Genomic DNA, 17,208 nt, shown 5'->3' with positions numbered 1-17,208 from the left:
AGAGTGACCTATAAATATTTATGGCTTATTTTCATGAGCTGAGGAGGCTGTATTGTATACAGTGTACATGGTTTATTATCAACTCTGAGATTTATGGGCGCGTCCCTTTCACTCTCTCCTGACACACACTCGTGAGACCCTAAGAATAATTTTGAGCTTATTTATAAATCTCATATCATGAGTTAGGACAGGATACAGATATTGCAGACACGATGAAAATATCATAAAAAAATGTGCAGGACGCAGGTCGTAGGGATAAAACGTTCCGACCTGACACAATCCGATTTGACACAAAACAAAATGAAATAGAATATCAGAAAGCATATAAAAATAACTACACGACAAAAACATATTTTAAAGTAATTTATATAAAAAAATATTATTATATATAAATAGATGAGGATCTATTTATATAATTGTATGCTGTAAATCTTACTTGGTGGTAGAGTTTAATGCAAGCCCGTCTGGGTGGGTACCACTACCACCAAATTGATATACTTACTATTGCTGTATTGCGGTTTGAAGGCTGAGTGAGCCAGTGTAACTAACATCGCATCGCAATTCCAAAGGATGGCAACGTGTTGGTTATGTAAGAAATGGTTAAAATTTTATACGGGGCCGATGTCTGTGTGCGGTAGCGGCCACTTACAGCCAGTATCAGTCGGGCTCTTTGCCGGTTCGTCAACAAATGCCATGAAAAAATTTACACCTTAATCGCGCGAACCGCTTATTTTTCTGTCTAAACTTTCATTTGTTCCCGGGTGCGCTGCAAGGAAGCTATTCATGGGATAAACGGTTCTTAAATAAGTTGTATCATGGAATTATTGACTTCGTTTTATTCCCGGTATGTATCACATGAGGGATATAAATAGGAAATCGGTTTATAATAACACAAAACCAGTAAATCGATTGATATAAACAACGGTCCGTTGTCGTGAGATACTAAAAAAGTATAAAAGACCTTTCTTAGAAACTGGTTCACACCTGTGACCCTCGAGCTGGCCCTTACTTAGCTCGAAGACTGAGCCTTGCGGTTCAGAGAGGTAGCAGTGGCAGTGGGTGTACTGCCACGGGACAATTCTTGGTATTGGTATCATTGTGCTCGATCACTGTAAGTAAATTTAACATAACTTCTTAAATAAAAACTTCCATATTATTTTAGTTTATACTTTCAAAGGCTCTCGAAGATCAATAATATAGACGCAATAGTTAAGTTAAAACACTTTAGTACTTAAAATATATCGGATAGTTTAAAACGATAAGTATCGGAAAGAGTTTACGACGCGAGACGTACGGCGCGGTATCGGTGCCGCTCCGGGCGCGTTTATGTGTGCGTATCACTTATCTAGGAACCCTTTACGACCACATTAACGGCTGTACTCGTGCTATCTGCTACGATTTCATATAAAATCTATCGAGAAACTCGATGTTCCTACAAATATATACACTTATTCTTATTGGATAAACGCTTAGCACGAGCCGAGACGGCCCGTTAGTTAACACACGGATCTCATCGTATTCTGTGTACGAGTACAATACTGGGCAAACAGCATTGAGTTTTCATATACTTTATTAGTAACTTCGTGCTCGAAACCTGCATGCCTCGGATGAAATTCTGCCCCATGTGTATCCACCATCTCGTATCGAAGCAGCGTGGTGAATAAGCTCAAACCAAACCTTCTCGCGAGAGTTCTATTTCATGATTTTTTTAATTGTCAATAACAGTAAATACCGTTATTTAATTAAGTATAACTATTTTAATGAAATTTTATAAATGCACAAACTGAAAATGATTTAAAGGATATGGTTCAAGAATAACTTGTTAATATAAAATATATATACGATTGTTTTAAATAAAAAAAATATAAAAGGAATGAAGCCGCCTGTCACTTGAGTAAATCTCCATTAATAAACGTGGATTTGTTTAACTGACAACGAGGATCCTTCACCTACAACACGCCAGTCAAATAGACTCTCGACATGACTGCCCATCCAACAATATTTTAAGGAAAAATTTGATTCAATAGTTTTACTGACAGTGCTTTAAATGAAAAAAACTGACGATGCTCATCTAATAAGATGAGCATCGTCAGCCCATAGATCTCTAGTAGGTCTCTCTTAAGCTGCGCCATTGCGCTCAATCTTCAGCTTCAATCATAGTCGTTGTTCGTACATTATCCGACCTCACTTCGTCCCTCTCCCTTATCTTAAGGCCCAGTATTCATTCAAAAAATCATCCACTCGAAGCAATAGGCCCATTGAAACTTCAGCTTGCTTATTCTTTGGGGTTTAGATATTCTATTGAAAAAATATTATTGAAGTATATTGTAGTATATATACTATACATTATATACATCATATATACTACTTTATTGACTGCACAAAACTCAGAATTTGATTTTAGTAGCGTTTTCAATACTTATACGCGAAAGTCATTAAAAACTGTGGAAACTTTTTAATTAGAATGGTTATTAGAAAAAACATTACACCGATTGTTCTATACGATTGCGTTTCTGATACCGAAAATTTGGAGTCTATAAATATTATCAAGTCTAAAGCCTCAGAGGAGTTGAAACGAACCCTCAGTTGACGCGGCCGTTATTTATTACCCATACCTTAGATTACAGAAATATTGCCGCGCAAAATATATGACAAACAAATGAGATCAACGATAATAAGTGGATAAAATATAACAGCGGATCTTTGCTGAAAATCGCGAACTCTAATAGTAACTACGTACTTAGTGGTGACAAGTCCTTTGTCGAATTATATCGGCGATCGACTAAGCGTGCGAATTTTTTAGCTAGTTAAGAAATATCTTTAATCATTTTATAAATCAGTCATATATTTTAAAAGGAATTGAAGGCATAAGTCATCGTTTAAATGAGCCCATGAATACTTATAAAGATTATTCCGAGAGCGCCTCTAATTACATTGTATATGAACTTTTTTAATAAAACAGACAATGAATTTTTCAACCTAAATATCGGTTTTTATGATATGCTTTTGTTCGAGCCGATCTTTACAAGTAGTTTGGGTTCGGTTAACGGTTCGGATGATAACTTCGCTGAATAGAACCGACCGGAACTCCCACTTTACAAGATTACTTTTAGTTATTTGAAATTAATTGATTAATATCTGTAACAACTTCGTCCACACAGGAATCATATGTAGATTCATTTTTCTACAACGAATGAAATACTGAGATATGCGCCTTGTGAGTGTAGGATATAGGTAGGCGAGGCGAATAGGCCACCTGGTCACCTTCGTCGGTAGACTGTACGAAACATTATCCATTCTTACATCGCCAATGCGCCACCAAGCTTGGGAACTAACATGTTACGTTTCTTGTGCCTGTAGTTACACTGGCTCAGCACCCTTCAAACCGGAATACAACAATACTGATTACTGCTGTTTGGCGGTAGCATATCTGATGAGTGCATGTAGCAGCAGTAGATGCACAAGCCCTACCACCAAGTAATCAACTGCGTGTAACAACTGATGATCCTATTTATATGAACATCGTTCGTATAAATAGGAATAAAATAAACATAATTGAAGCACACGAACTATTAAACACAGTAGCAGAGCTTCGGAAACTTTTGAATACGAGGCGGTCTCATGATTTGAAATTAAAATTCCTTTAATATTTGTCGAAGACCGCGAGCGCCATCTGCGCGTATAATTTGTATGGAAATAGCTACCATTGTGTACTCGGCCTTACATCTGTTTGTTTTTATTGTTAATTGATTGTGAGGACGTGGTCGTTTTATGGAAGTTTTTTCACTACATTTAATTGTTTATTTTTATTCATTTCGATTGGAAACGTTTTTATTTCATTTGAAATTGTTCATTCTAAACGTTTCGCGTACTAAGTGCTCGACTGAAACAACCTTTTCAAATGGCTACCTTAATGTTTAATTCAATTTTAAAAGTGTTTGCTCAATTATTTTTATGGAACCGACTATCGTTGTAATCAAAGTACTTACTGTTCGAAATTTAAATTACATTTATTAATTATAACTTGTACTCGTATTAATTTCACTGTTCGGTCTGGACCCTCCTGTTTACTCTCCCTTTGAGTTGATAGTGACCGGGTCGGTTGGGTCAATCATAATCAAAATATACTTTATTCAAGTAGGCTTTTACAAACACTTTTGAATCTAAACTATATTAAAACTACATTAAGTGAAGCTACCGCCGATTCGGAATGTAGATTCTACCGAGAAGAACTGGCAAGAAAATCAGTAGTTACTCTTTTCCAACATTTAAAATACAAAGCTATGTTAGGTAAAATCCTAGGTATATAATATGTCCTGCCTGGAAGTCAACAAGTATTAATTCCACGCCATTCTATCATCTATATACGATGTTTTGTATTGAATAATATGCTTTTTTTATTAATGTATTTTTTACAAATTATTTGAATTTGTAAAGGAGTATTGCTTGTGTAGGAGACATTTGTACGATACTGTTGTCCGATACTAATTTCGGTTATAAATAATGAAAGTTTCTTCATTATGAGAATGTACACACACACACACATACACAGGATATGTTGTTATAACCGACTGTTCTCTCGTATCGTGTCGCCTCTCGTGTCGATGTGCTTACGAGGAGCTATTCAGTTCTCAATTCAATAAGCTGATAAACTTTGGTCATCCATCATCTTAGTCGACATCGTCCATATCACACGAATTTATCTCGCATACTTAGGTTTTATTAAATATTTAATTTATAAATAAACAAGACAGGTTTTCATCCCGACTTCATACAGTTAAAATCCCTACAAAGATACACCTCCCGTACTACATTTTAAATTTTACGTCGCGAAGGATTAACTATGCTAGATTTGAAGTCAATTGGAACTTTAGCTGCAAAGATTTCGTGACGAGTGAGCATGCTTATGACTAATTATGTATCTGTCTAATTAATAAAGTAAGAGTCTGCTTATTTCCGCTTTTGTTAAAGGGACAGCTTTTTTAAGGAGAAGATTTTCGTTTTATTATAATAATTAATAAAAAAAATATACCTTGAACAAATTGCTGTTAACTATAATCACAAAAAATATTGCCACGAATTGTTGAAGAACGAAGTTATTAGTTATTTTCTTAAGTGGGTACAACAGAATTATAATTCGCTTTGAATATCGCTTTATAGAATGGAACAATGTTTATCTTAACGTTGGAAGATTTATCACTGAATCGTGACGAATGAACAAACAGCGCCCGTGTCGCTCACTCGCGAGATATTTTGCAATTTAAAAGTAAACACACGGTGTGATATACTTTGTATTTGCTTGCGATGATTTTATAAAAGAACTTTTAAAAGGTTTTGCGAATTAATTTTAACAATACTATGTCTATTGTTGGAATCAGGTTCGAGTTTCTTTGTGGCAATCGTGATCGTAGGCTAAATTCAAGCGATTCGCTATAACTTTCAGTTCCTACTCATAGTTCTGGTTCTCAATCTACTATAATTCTTTCACGAGAGCTATTAGAGCTTTTGACAAGTTTCCTGTGAACACCAAGAAGGCTCCCACTAAACTTCGCCTCCAAGCGTTGTCTTCCAGAACATTTCTCAGAAAATGCGTGTTATTTATGTTTTACAGATCCCTCTCTTATTCATTTTTTTTATAAATTATATTTTCGTTTATTATTAGCTTTTTTTTAATGTGTGTTCATTTCATAATAAAGTAATATCTATGAATGTAATTTATTTGAATTTCATTTTAATATATATATATTTATGATATATGGTCGCCTGATGGTAAGTGGTCACCATTGTCCATAGACATTGGCTCTGTAAGAAATATTAATCATTCCTTACAATTTGAATGGCGCATTCAGAGCTATCCCCTTGAGAGCTAAGATGTTATGTCCCTTGTGCCTGCAGTTACACTGGGTCACTCCGCAACACAATAATGGTTACTAGATTATCTGACGAGTTCCTACCCAGACGGGCTGCACAAAGGCCTACAAACAAGTAAATTGGTGTCCCGACTTCCTGTATTTCTTATTAGACTAAGGGTTGGTTGGTTGCTTTTAGGCAATCAGTCCTGCTTTCTTGCTGACAACACTATTTTAAATAATGACGAGTTTAAAATAAATAATAATTAATAAATAGTTACAAACGCTATTGTGCGTTTTAAGACACATATATTATCTTATATTCAACTATTAATGGTCACCAAGTCGTTATTTTATTGTATGAATAAGATTGCGCCGTTTGTACAAACATTAATTACCATCTCTGTGTTAAGAATGCAATGGTTTATGATATTAGCATAAGAGTCGCCTCGGCAGAACGTTTCGTTTGTTAAATGGTAAGTGGGTAATATTTCCTAGTTAGACACTCCGAGGATTGTATTCCGCTTAAATTCAAGTAGAAAATGAAACTATGAATTGTTTAATGTCTGTTGTCCGGTTAGAATTATAACTAATAGCATTTAACAAATAGTTCCTACATTCTTAAATTAAATTAAACCAAACTTTGTTATCGAATTCAATTTATACGGTTCGCTTAACTTATCCACGGCGACACCACGTTGCTTGAACTTTATCGTCGATATAATAACATATATATATATATAATTAAAGTAGTGCAACGCTCAAATATATGATCACAGTACAAACGATGTTTATTTTATTTATTCATTCTAAAAAGTTACTCCGTCAACTTATCACTAAGCACTTAAAATTAATATCTGATGTGAGTAACATTCAAGGTGACACGTCTTTAAAGGTGTAAACAACATTGAATGTTTGCGCGTTCCTCAAGAAAAGAAAACTAATTTTTTTATAAGAGAAAAGGCTTATCGATTTTCTCCTGATAAGGTTTGCATTATAAGCTGTATCCTATAAACGGAACATCATCTGAAATGACCACAGAGTACCCCGATTGGAAACCAAATATTTTTTTTGTAAAATCGGTAAATGATATTAAGTAAATATAAAGTCAAATATCTATCTGGAATATATTTAATGTACTAGCTGTTACCCGCGGCTTTGCCCGCGTAGAATGTGAATATATTTACAAATTAACTTAAAATGTTACGTTCATGTAATATCTCTTTGTATATCACATAGGTGTGTATTTCAGCCCTTAGGGTAGAATATCCAGAAACGCTTAAATGCGAATCAACTCATTTTTAATCGGTAGCCCAAAAATAAAATTTCGAGTTTCTAACTTCAAAATAACAGACTTCCAGACTAACCTGAATACGAAACGTTAACACCTATTTTTCCCTTTAGGCCTAAAATATCAAGAAACGCTTAAATACGTATCTACTCATTTTTAATCAGTATCCCAAAAGACCGTTTTTTGTTTTTAATTTAAAAAATGACGACTTCTATAAAAACTTTCAACCCTTATTTCAACCCCTTAGTGGTAGAATATCAAAAAACACTTAAATACGTATTTACTCATTTTTAATTAGTATCCCAAAAATAAAGTTTCATGTTTCTTACTTAAAAAATTACTGACTCCCATAAAAACTTTCAACCCTTATTTCACTCCCTTAATGGTAGATTATCTAGAAACACTTATATAAGTATCTACTTCTTTTTATCAGTATCCCAAAAATAAAGTTTCATGTTTCTAACTTAAAAAAATCCATACAAATGTTCAACCCCTATTTCACCCATTTAGGGGTAGAATATCCAAAATTCCCTCCTGAGTGGGTGTCATGATATGTTAGTTTATAAGTGTACAGCTTAAAATATAATTTTATGCTTCTAGTTCTAAAAATTCTAAACATGACAATACTTCCAACAACTTACAACCTTTCATCCCTCTTTTCAACCCTTTACAGCACTTTTTACCAATAAAAAGTAGCCTATGTCCTTTCTCAGGTTCTAGACTATTTGTGTACTAAATTTCATTTAAATCGGTCCAGTAGTTTTGGCGTGAAAGCGAGACAGACAGACAAAGTTACTTTCGCATTTATAATATATATTAGTATGGAAGTATGGATAGTATGGATTGTTATTTCCCTCGCTAGAGAGCTCCGATAATAACCGCGTTCCGATCGCTGCTAAATTCAAATTGTTAAAGGGAGAACCGCGGTTTTTTTTTTTAGTATCATGTTTGAAGTAATGCTGTTGGCCCTACTGGCCTTTACAGCGTCACCGAACGCTTGGGGCGAGTGTTAAAACTCTGCCTTAAGGTGAACCCTTTTGGGCTCGAGAGTGACGTTCGTCCTGAGGGTGTCTCCTATGAGATCGCATCTCGGCTCAGAACGTAGTCGGTGGGGAGAGACAAAAAAATGTTATTGTCATATACCATCGCGGACTTTTTTGTAGATATTTTTGAGGTGTACAATTCTGTAGTTCATTATTTTAATCTATCTAGTAGGGTTCAGCCAGCGTTTACAATGTAAGCGCAAAAAATGTATAAATTTACGACATCACATTAGAGACTTTAAAATTATCAGTGTTACTTAACTATATTGTCTATGTATTAAACTTTCCACTCGAATCACTCTATCTATTAAAAAAAACCGCATCAAATTCCGTTGCGTAGTTTTAAAGATTTAAGCATACAAAGGGACATAGGGGCGGAGAAAGCGACTTTTTTTTTCTATGTAAAGATACATAAAAATGTCATAAAAATGTCATATGTATACATATAAATATAAATAAATATTTTAATTCGCATACAAATTAGTCACAGCTAATGATATAATTCAATCTTGAAATTCTTCCCTCATCGCTAATAGGTTTGACTTCACGAGATAGTTTTTAATTCATAACAATTTAGAGAATCCAAGCTACCCGAAGTCATAGCTGCATGGGAAGGAACATCTCAGCTTCTTAATAATTTATTCCAAGTTGGAAAGAAAATGCCTTTCGAGATTAGGGAAACGATTAATACGCATATTATTTTCGATGAAAATTTCCATCAAAGTATCTTATTTGCATGTTAGGTAGCGGATAATATTCCTGCCCAGCGTCCGATATTACATGATCGATATCTCAAAGGCCTTTTGACGGACGCCGGTCTGTTTGATCGAATATTGAAAAAGGGGCTTAACTCTGTATCGCACTTGGCTTTTGAGGAAACTACACCACTGAAGCCGAATTATCCTATATTAAATTAATTAGTGTTTCCTTTAAGTCGAAACACCGACTGTAGATAAGCGTGGTAGCTAACAGAAGACCGGGTCTTTGCTCAGCCGTGGGCTATCAGTAGCAGTTTTGTTGATTTTTCTCTATAGGTGATTTTTTTTAACGTGACAACAGTTACAGAAAATGGTATTAAGCTTCTAAGTAACACAAAAAAATATTTCTACACATAAAACTATAATCAATTTAAATAATGACATGAAAAAACTCTGAGATTGAGAAGAGAGAGAAAAGAAGAGAAGAGAAACTGAGATTTTATAGTATGTGCGTAAAATGTTAAATCTATAAGCTGGATGTCTAAGCGAAATAGTAGCAGAAAAATCGTCAAATATTTCAATTGATTGATAAGGAGTAAGAGTTTTGGGGCGAGAACAACTTAACGAACGTGTAAGCTTCCGGCACCGCGCAGCAATCCCGTTACTGGATACCATTTCTCGTACTTAATCTTTAGCACAAATTCAGTCTTTTTAGGCGATAATACACTTTATACCTCTATATACTCAAACAGGTTTTAAAGCATAAGTTGAATATTTTCTCAAAAAGATACGGCACAACTGCTGTACAAAAGGTAATGAGTATTTTTCTATAAATTATTTAGTGGTTAAAGTTATATAGTCGTCCCTGTAGTTTCCAATAGTTGTTGTAGTGCATTCTCTTGTAACTGGCCGCGGCCTGGTGGGGGCCGTTACTTTACAGCGCGCAGCTCACCCCACTTCTACACGGCTGACTTTGTTTAAACTCATAAACACTTTTATAAATCGGTTATTATTCCTTTCATATTATTTCATTAGTATTGCCGTGTTTGTTTTTGTTTAGAAAAATAAGGCGGACGGGTTAAAGCCATCAGATAGTCTATGGTACCTCGGACAATGTCACAGTAAATATATATACTCTATTCCAACCATAAGAGGAGAAAAGCCAAATAAACAACATTTGACAGCAAATGGGCGCGATATCGTTGGTGAGAGATTGATTAATCTATGATACTCACTAGGGATTTGCGAAAAAATGTCTCGTTTTGAACGTCGATGAAACTGTTATCGGAATTTTGGAAGTAAAATTAAAGTGGATATAAGTAGTTAAGTGTTATAGTATTGTATTATAAATAAAGATATATTCATCATAAACTTGAGTTATTAGCAGATCGCATGGAATACGTAATTCTAAGGTTTGTTTATCTTTTTTCCTACTTCGATTGGAATTGCATAAAATTGTAAAGTATTTTATTTACACACAGTACTTTCAAAATTGGAAAACCACTTCATAGATTAAGTATATTCAAGAAGGTGGAATTTTACGAAATAATCAAATGAATAGTTTCCGTCTGAGGTATTTTTGAAGACGTATCTAAGGTATTGAGGTGAATCAGTGGTCACATCACTGAACTACAGTTCACTGAAAAAGTAAAAGGCTGCATTATATGAAGATTTCATAAAACTTTTATGTGATATTGTCACAAGTAAAATTGCTTGTATCATGTAATTAGCCGAGATGGCCCAGTAGTTAGAACGAGTACATCTTAACCGATGATTTCGTGTTCAAACCCAGGCAAGCACCACTGAATTTGCATGTGCTTAATTTGTGTTTATAATTCATCTCATGCTCGGTGGTGAAGGAAAACATCGTTAGGAAACCTGCATGTGTCTAATTTCAAATTTATAAAATTCTGTCACATGTGTATTCCACCAACCCGCATTGGAGCAGCGTGGAATATACTACAAACCTTCCCTTCAAAGGGAGAGGAGGCCTTAGCCCAGCAGTGAGAAATTTACAGGCTGTTAGTGTAATGTATGTAAATGTATGTACTCCATACGTTCATACGTAGCGAAAACAAGACACAAAACAAGTTAATATAGTTTTCGTGTTTGAGTTGCTTCTGTACAAAATTGTTATTAGCATACTTGCATGTACAATTAGCGAAATGACGGTAAAAAAAACCTTGTTAACCCAGCGTTAATATAGTATGAAGTTATAATGTTTAAGTAAAATAAAACCTTGTAAATAACTATTGTCCTACAACGTCGTCGATTAATTTGGTCTTTAACTCGATCGTTAAATAAATTATAATTCTCTACGGAATCAAGAAATTGACTGTTAATAAAAGAAATTTGAAACTTTGATGGAGCTTCAATGTTGTCTCCTTTCCTTTGTAGTTATATTTTATAATAATGATAAACAATTTTAACGAGCGCTAACAATAAGGCTAGGGGTTTTTCTAAAGGATTCTCCTTCCAAGGAATATATATTGTAACAAATATTCAGTACTTTTTGTGCACGCTAACACACTTATATAAAATAAACACTCGACTGTTTTGCCTCGAGCATTTATAAAGGCCGATGGGACGGAAATTTAACATGACCAAAAAAGATTACGACTGGACTAACGAGTTTGCCTGTTCTACACGGCAGTATTTCATTGGCAACTTCCCAAACTCAGTCTGCCACTAAGAGTTTTTGAAGGATAAATTCCATGACATTTTTACTGACGCGATCCGGGATTTGAACTGAGAACCTCGGATTATGCATTAATATTAGCTACGCCACCGACGAGACATTTGTATGAGTATAATCTTTATATTAAAGTGTACTTAGTATTACAATGAGCAGTAACTGTTGAATGATTTCACTCATTTAATAAATGTATTTCGCAGATTGAAATCTCAATTTAAATCAAACTGTATTTTGAGTTTTAGTTCACTATAAATAAAGCACATGTTTCTTTGTCAAGGCTATTGTAACCGGTCTTTTTAATTGCAACCATTTGTTACAGGCGTAATTTTCAGTTGAGTTTTCGTTAACTTGCTGAAACGACGCAAGTGAGTCATTTGTTTCGTTATGGTTAAAGTAATAAAACTCGAATATTGTAATTTCGAATAAATTGTTAAGATATTTTTTTATTCCGAATAAAACCGTAGAGAGCTAAGTTAGTCAAATTAATTTGTATTTTAGTTTGACGTTAACTGGATCAAACTCATTTTATTTAATCTTATTCTTTAATTATATTCGAATTTTATAATATAATTGTAAAATATAATTTTTCTATAAATTCGAATATAATTAAAGAATAAGTGGTAATGTAATTCTTTTACAGGTCCGTAGTTATTTTCAAACGAGCATTTTTTGGTCTTTTACAAAATTTGTTCTATTTCTATCCGAATAATTTATATTTGTAAAACAGTTATTTAATGTATCATTTGGAAATTCGGACAAAGTAGAAATGTGTATACTGTTAGCCCAATAAATAAATAACACGTGAACGCCTCGCTAAAAAGAATTACTTTACCTTTGAGATAAGCGGTAGCCTAATTTAACCAAACAGCATTGTCGAAATAAGTTCTAATATCTGCCATTGCTACAAATCGTTAGTACGTAACTTATTTAATGTACATATAATATATTTAACTTCTGTACTTCCTTTACACTGTACTGTGTAGAACGTGATGTAGCTACTGTAGGCCTACCGTAGCAGATCGCTACGCGTAACTAACCGCCTGTATTTTATGCGAGCCGCAATCAACTCAACAGTTTTCAACATTACTTTAATTAACTGGCAACACGTGTTGAAATTACGTTCGCTTAATAAGAAACTTACTTTAGCTAAGCGAACAGAGTAGTGACTGAATAGTTTATTTCGTTTTATCAAAGTAAAATGACAAAAAAATTAAATAAAGTTTTTACAGCAGATTATTGTTTTATTTTAAACTCTTATAACCATTTTAAATGTATATTATAAATGAGAATATGAGCGAAACGGAAAAGTCGGGAAGTGACCTCAACTAGACCACGTGAGAGACGGAAGCAATGGCCCCAATATAGTGTCAATTATCTAATCCAAGTTCTTACGTTCCCACTGCACGGCTAGCTTAGTCACTCACATTAATGTTTGTCTATATAATAACTCCATCCTTAGGGCCCGCATTGACTACTTGAATATATACTTAACTATAGAAAAAGGACTGGAATATATAACGGCTAGGCGGGCAGGCCATTAGGCCACCTAATGGTAAGTGGTCACCAGGCGCTTTAAAAAATTTTAACCATACCTTATACCGTCAATGCTCCACCAATCTTGAAAACGACCTTGTTAGACCATTTGTGCCTGTACTTACAACGGAACACAATGCTAAGTATTGCGTTTTAGCGATAGAATATGTGATTGGGTGGTTAATTACTATCCAGGCGGACTTGCACAAAGCCATACCATCGAGTAAGGTACCACCATCAGGAGTAGGTTATGCAAAAATGAAAGCATCGTTAAATATGCTACTGTGATTTCAAAGATAAAGTTTAGAGCTTTCTCCACCGCGCCGCTCCGACACCAGTCGGTCGATGTGCATGTAGCAGAATTTCATTAGACACGTATGTATGATAATATTTATTACTTATAATTGTGTATAATGCACAATTATAAGTAAACTAAACCCTCGAGATCTCGCAGTGTTTTTCCGGATTTAAGCTGCCGATTTACGGTTAAGATCCGCGTTATTTATTGGACCCGCTCGAATCTGTGTTATTTTCCTGAAAGTGAATTACAGTCTACAACTTTCGTATTGACTTGAATATTCGCTGAAATGTCACGAAATCTAAGATTAATCTCCTTCATAAGTTTATGAAGTTCAACTCGAGTAGCTTTACTAGTTCAGTTATTTGTAAAATTTTCAATTTCTGCGAATGGAAAATTCATACTTCGAGACTCTTCTGAATTGTTTTCGGAGATATAGATATTCACCTGACCTATCCGACTCGACCGGTAAGTACCGAGACCAACACCAGTGAGGCAGTTAATATATTAATATTGTATTTTATGTGGTATTCGGGGATATTTTTGTAGAGTTATTATTTAAATAATTGTCAATGTGAATCACATTTAAAAATAAGTTGTTGTTCATTGTAGAGCGCTGGTTTACTTTCCTTACTCGTCAATTAAAGCGTAGTTGATATCATGTCACGTATGTCACACACAAGTAGGTAATAGTATTTAATATTTATTTTTCAACGTTTAGATACCAGTAGATATTGAAAGGAAAATAAATGTTTCGTCAAAGATATTTCGCTAGTTACAATAAAAAGCTTACAAAAATTGCGTAAATCATACAGGCTCAGGGGATACCGACCGCCGCTTCTGAATAATGGTATTTTTCCCTCCTATGACTTACAGTTCGCGTAATCAAATAAATAAATGCAGTAAATTATATCAATGTGTTTTTTATGAACATTAAAAAAACTTTTTGAATGTCAACTGTCGCGTCAAAATTAATGTCGACAGGTTGAAACGACATTCGCACATTTTTATTTTTAGATAAAAAAACAATTTCAGATTCTTTTTTCTAAAGCGAGATAATAAACGGCCGGATTGATGTACTTGTACTTGTACTTGATGTATTAGAGCGTCGTCTGCGTGACAGGCGACTCTCGGATCATCAACGACGCTTGTTACACGAACAATGTTTTAAGCTCTGTGTAAATGTTTAAGTGTAATATCAGCCTCCGTGCTTAAATTAATTTAATATAACCGTGCCATATACCCGTATATATCGCGAATGGCTTTCAGTTGTGCCAGCAGAGTGCGGTACGAGCCGCCTAAGTCACGTACGAGTTTATAATTATTATTTAAATATTTTAACTAAAAAGTCGTATCATTTTGACTTTATAATTACTATGATTTTAAAATATTTTATCATTTACTATCTTAATATATTAATTTAAATTATAATTATTTTAACTGACTTAATATTTCCTCAAAGCTACTAAATCTTAAAACAGCAATACCATAGACTCTTTAAGTGCATGTACATATGTACGTATATTAAAAATAGGTTTCATATCTATATGATATATTTATTAAATAAATCATCAAGTACTAGCTTAAAACGTAGCTTTAATCGCGCTTTAATTTATAAAATGTTACCTATAGCACACAAACCGTCACCTCCCTTTTGTCCTTTCAAGGGGTGAATTAAAAAAGTATTCTATGTCCTTGCCAGGGACTCAACCTATCCCCTCACGCCAAATTTCATCTAAATCTGTTCAGCGGTTTGAGCGTGAAGACGTAACAGACAGATTTACTTTCGCATTTATAATATAAGTAAAGATATAAATTATACATATTAATTTATTTTATTTTACGAAGACAGCATTTGGTTATTTAAGTTGATATTCGTTAAAGAAACACAAATCATTATGAATCAATATCTTTGAATGTTTAATAATTTAAATATACTCGTTTATTTGTTTTATATTGGTAAGAAAACTTTTTAAAATTGTTAGTATTCCTAACATTATCCTACTACTGTATGGCATCCTACTCTGGGGTAATGCAGCTGACATTAATACCATTTTTGTACTGCAGAAGAGGGCTATTCGTGCAATTTATAACCTGGGCCCAAAAGATTCGTTAAGAGGTAAATTTAAAGAAATTAAAATAATGACTGTCGCTTCTCAATTTGTTTTTGATAATGTTATGTATGTACGCAAAAACATAAATTATTTTCCCAGAAATTGTGACGTACATTCTATTAACACTAGGAACAAGAATAAACTTGTTACTCCAAGTACCCGATTACACAGGGTTAGTAACTCTTTTTTGGGGCAATGTATACGTTTTTACAACAGGATCCCTGAAAACGTTCAAAATTATTCAATTATAAAATTCAAAAGAGTCGTAAAAGAGCGTTTGTGTGCTAAAGGATATTACAACACTAATGACTTTTTAGTTGACTGCACACTTTGGGAATGAAATGATCGCCTCCAGGCTGTTTCAAATAGCTAAAATATAATTATTATTGTACATGCAAAAAGGAAAAAAAAAATATCCCGCTGAGTTTCTTTCGCCGGTTCTTCTCAGGTCCGAGGTGTTAAATTCCGAACCGGTGGTAGATTTTTGACTATCAATAAGCAAGTGTAAACACTTCTATATTGAATAAAAAATTTTGACTTTGACTAACTGATACCAACAAACTGAAATATATGAAATTTATTAACATCATATTATTTTGTTTTTATCAATTCTTCCACTTCTGTTTTAAACTTCAGTACGTTCAAATGATCCTTTATGTGACTAATAATACCTGTATTTTTCATTTAAGAACCGATTTCGAAGATCATATGATTTGTCAAATATATTTTCTTAATTTTAATAAATAAAAAGTACTTATCCCGGCATCACATGGGCAAAATAAGATTATAAATTTTATATTAAAGAACTAATATAAAAGATCTTGATTTTTTGGGCGCTAGATATTGCTGACGTACGGAGAACATAAAAGTTTCATCATAATCGGGTGAATCGCATCGGACAAGGAACGCATGGACGAACAGGTAAAAAATAATATTATTTATTAATATTTAGCAAAGTTCATGTTCAAAATTTTTGCTAATTTAGTGAATTAGCGAGATTGACGTACCTTCATTAATGACCTCCTCCCTAACGTCGGCTAATAAATTATGTAAATTCTAGGAATAATTAACGCCGGTAAGTAAATAATGAAAATTTTAGTTATAATTAATTAAAGATCGCCGCAAATCAGTTAAGATAAATACATCACACATCGCCGACGGTTTGATATAGATGTATGAAATACGATCTCGAATTTAATTAGTTAACCGAAACATTTACACAAATTGTAAGAAAGGAGATACTGCTCGTAAGTTATGTTATGGTTTCCAATGAACAAGTACTTTAACTTTACTGTAAAGTGTTTTAGAATAATGTTTGCCTACTTTTATAGAAAACGCTGAAACGATCCGTGATTCTATTTTCTAATTTAGTAAGTTTTTTACTTAACTTTAGCTAAATGGTTTTTTATTTAATCATAATTACCGAATTAACGTGTACGTAAGATTTTATAAAATATTATTAAGACCGGAATTTCTGACTGTGTTTCTGGTAATAATTATTTTAAATATCTCGTAAGTAATTTGATTATACTATACATTTTTCATATGGCAAAATTTTTTTTTTCGTTTTTTATTATTTGTTACGAATGTAGCAAATTCTGACAAAATTTCAGACAAACGGTCATAACTTACCTTTATCTCGCTCGACGTAAACTTTTGAAGAATTTTCAGTACAGCCCAGCGTCGT

General features: G+C 33.7%; 1 protein-coding gene across 2 annotated transcripts in view; it reads right to left on the bottom strand.

Annotated features, from left to right (window-relative positions):
- Positions 1-17,208, bottom strand: part of LOC113401534 (prothoracicostatic peptides) — a 59,797-nt gene extending 42,589 nt beyond the window's left edge. For both annotated transcript variants that reach the window (XM_026641472.2, XM_026641473.2), the window contains exon 1: positions 17,154-17,208. The gene's annotated coding sequence lies outside the window, so the exon portion shown is untranslated. The remainder of the gene's footprint in view (positions 1-17,153) is intronic.

This window comes from Vanessa tameamea, chromosome 22, assembly GCF_037043105.1.
Source record: "Vanessa tameamea isolate UH-Manoa-2023 chromosome 22, ilVanTame1 primary haplotype, whole genome shotgun sequence".
In the NCBI taxonomy this organism is placed as follows: Eukaryota; Metazoa; Arthropoda; class Insecta; order Lepidoptera; family Nymphalidae; genus Vanessa; species Vanessa tameamea.
This window is presented reverse-complemented; position numbering and strand designations above follow the sequence as displayed.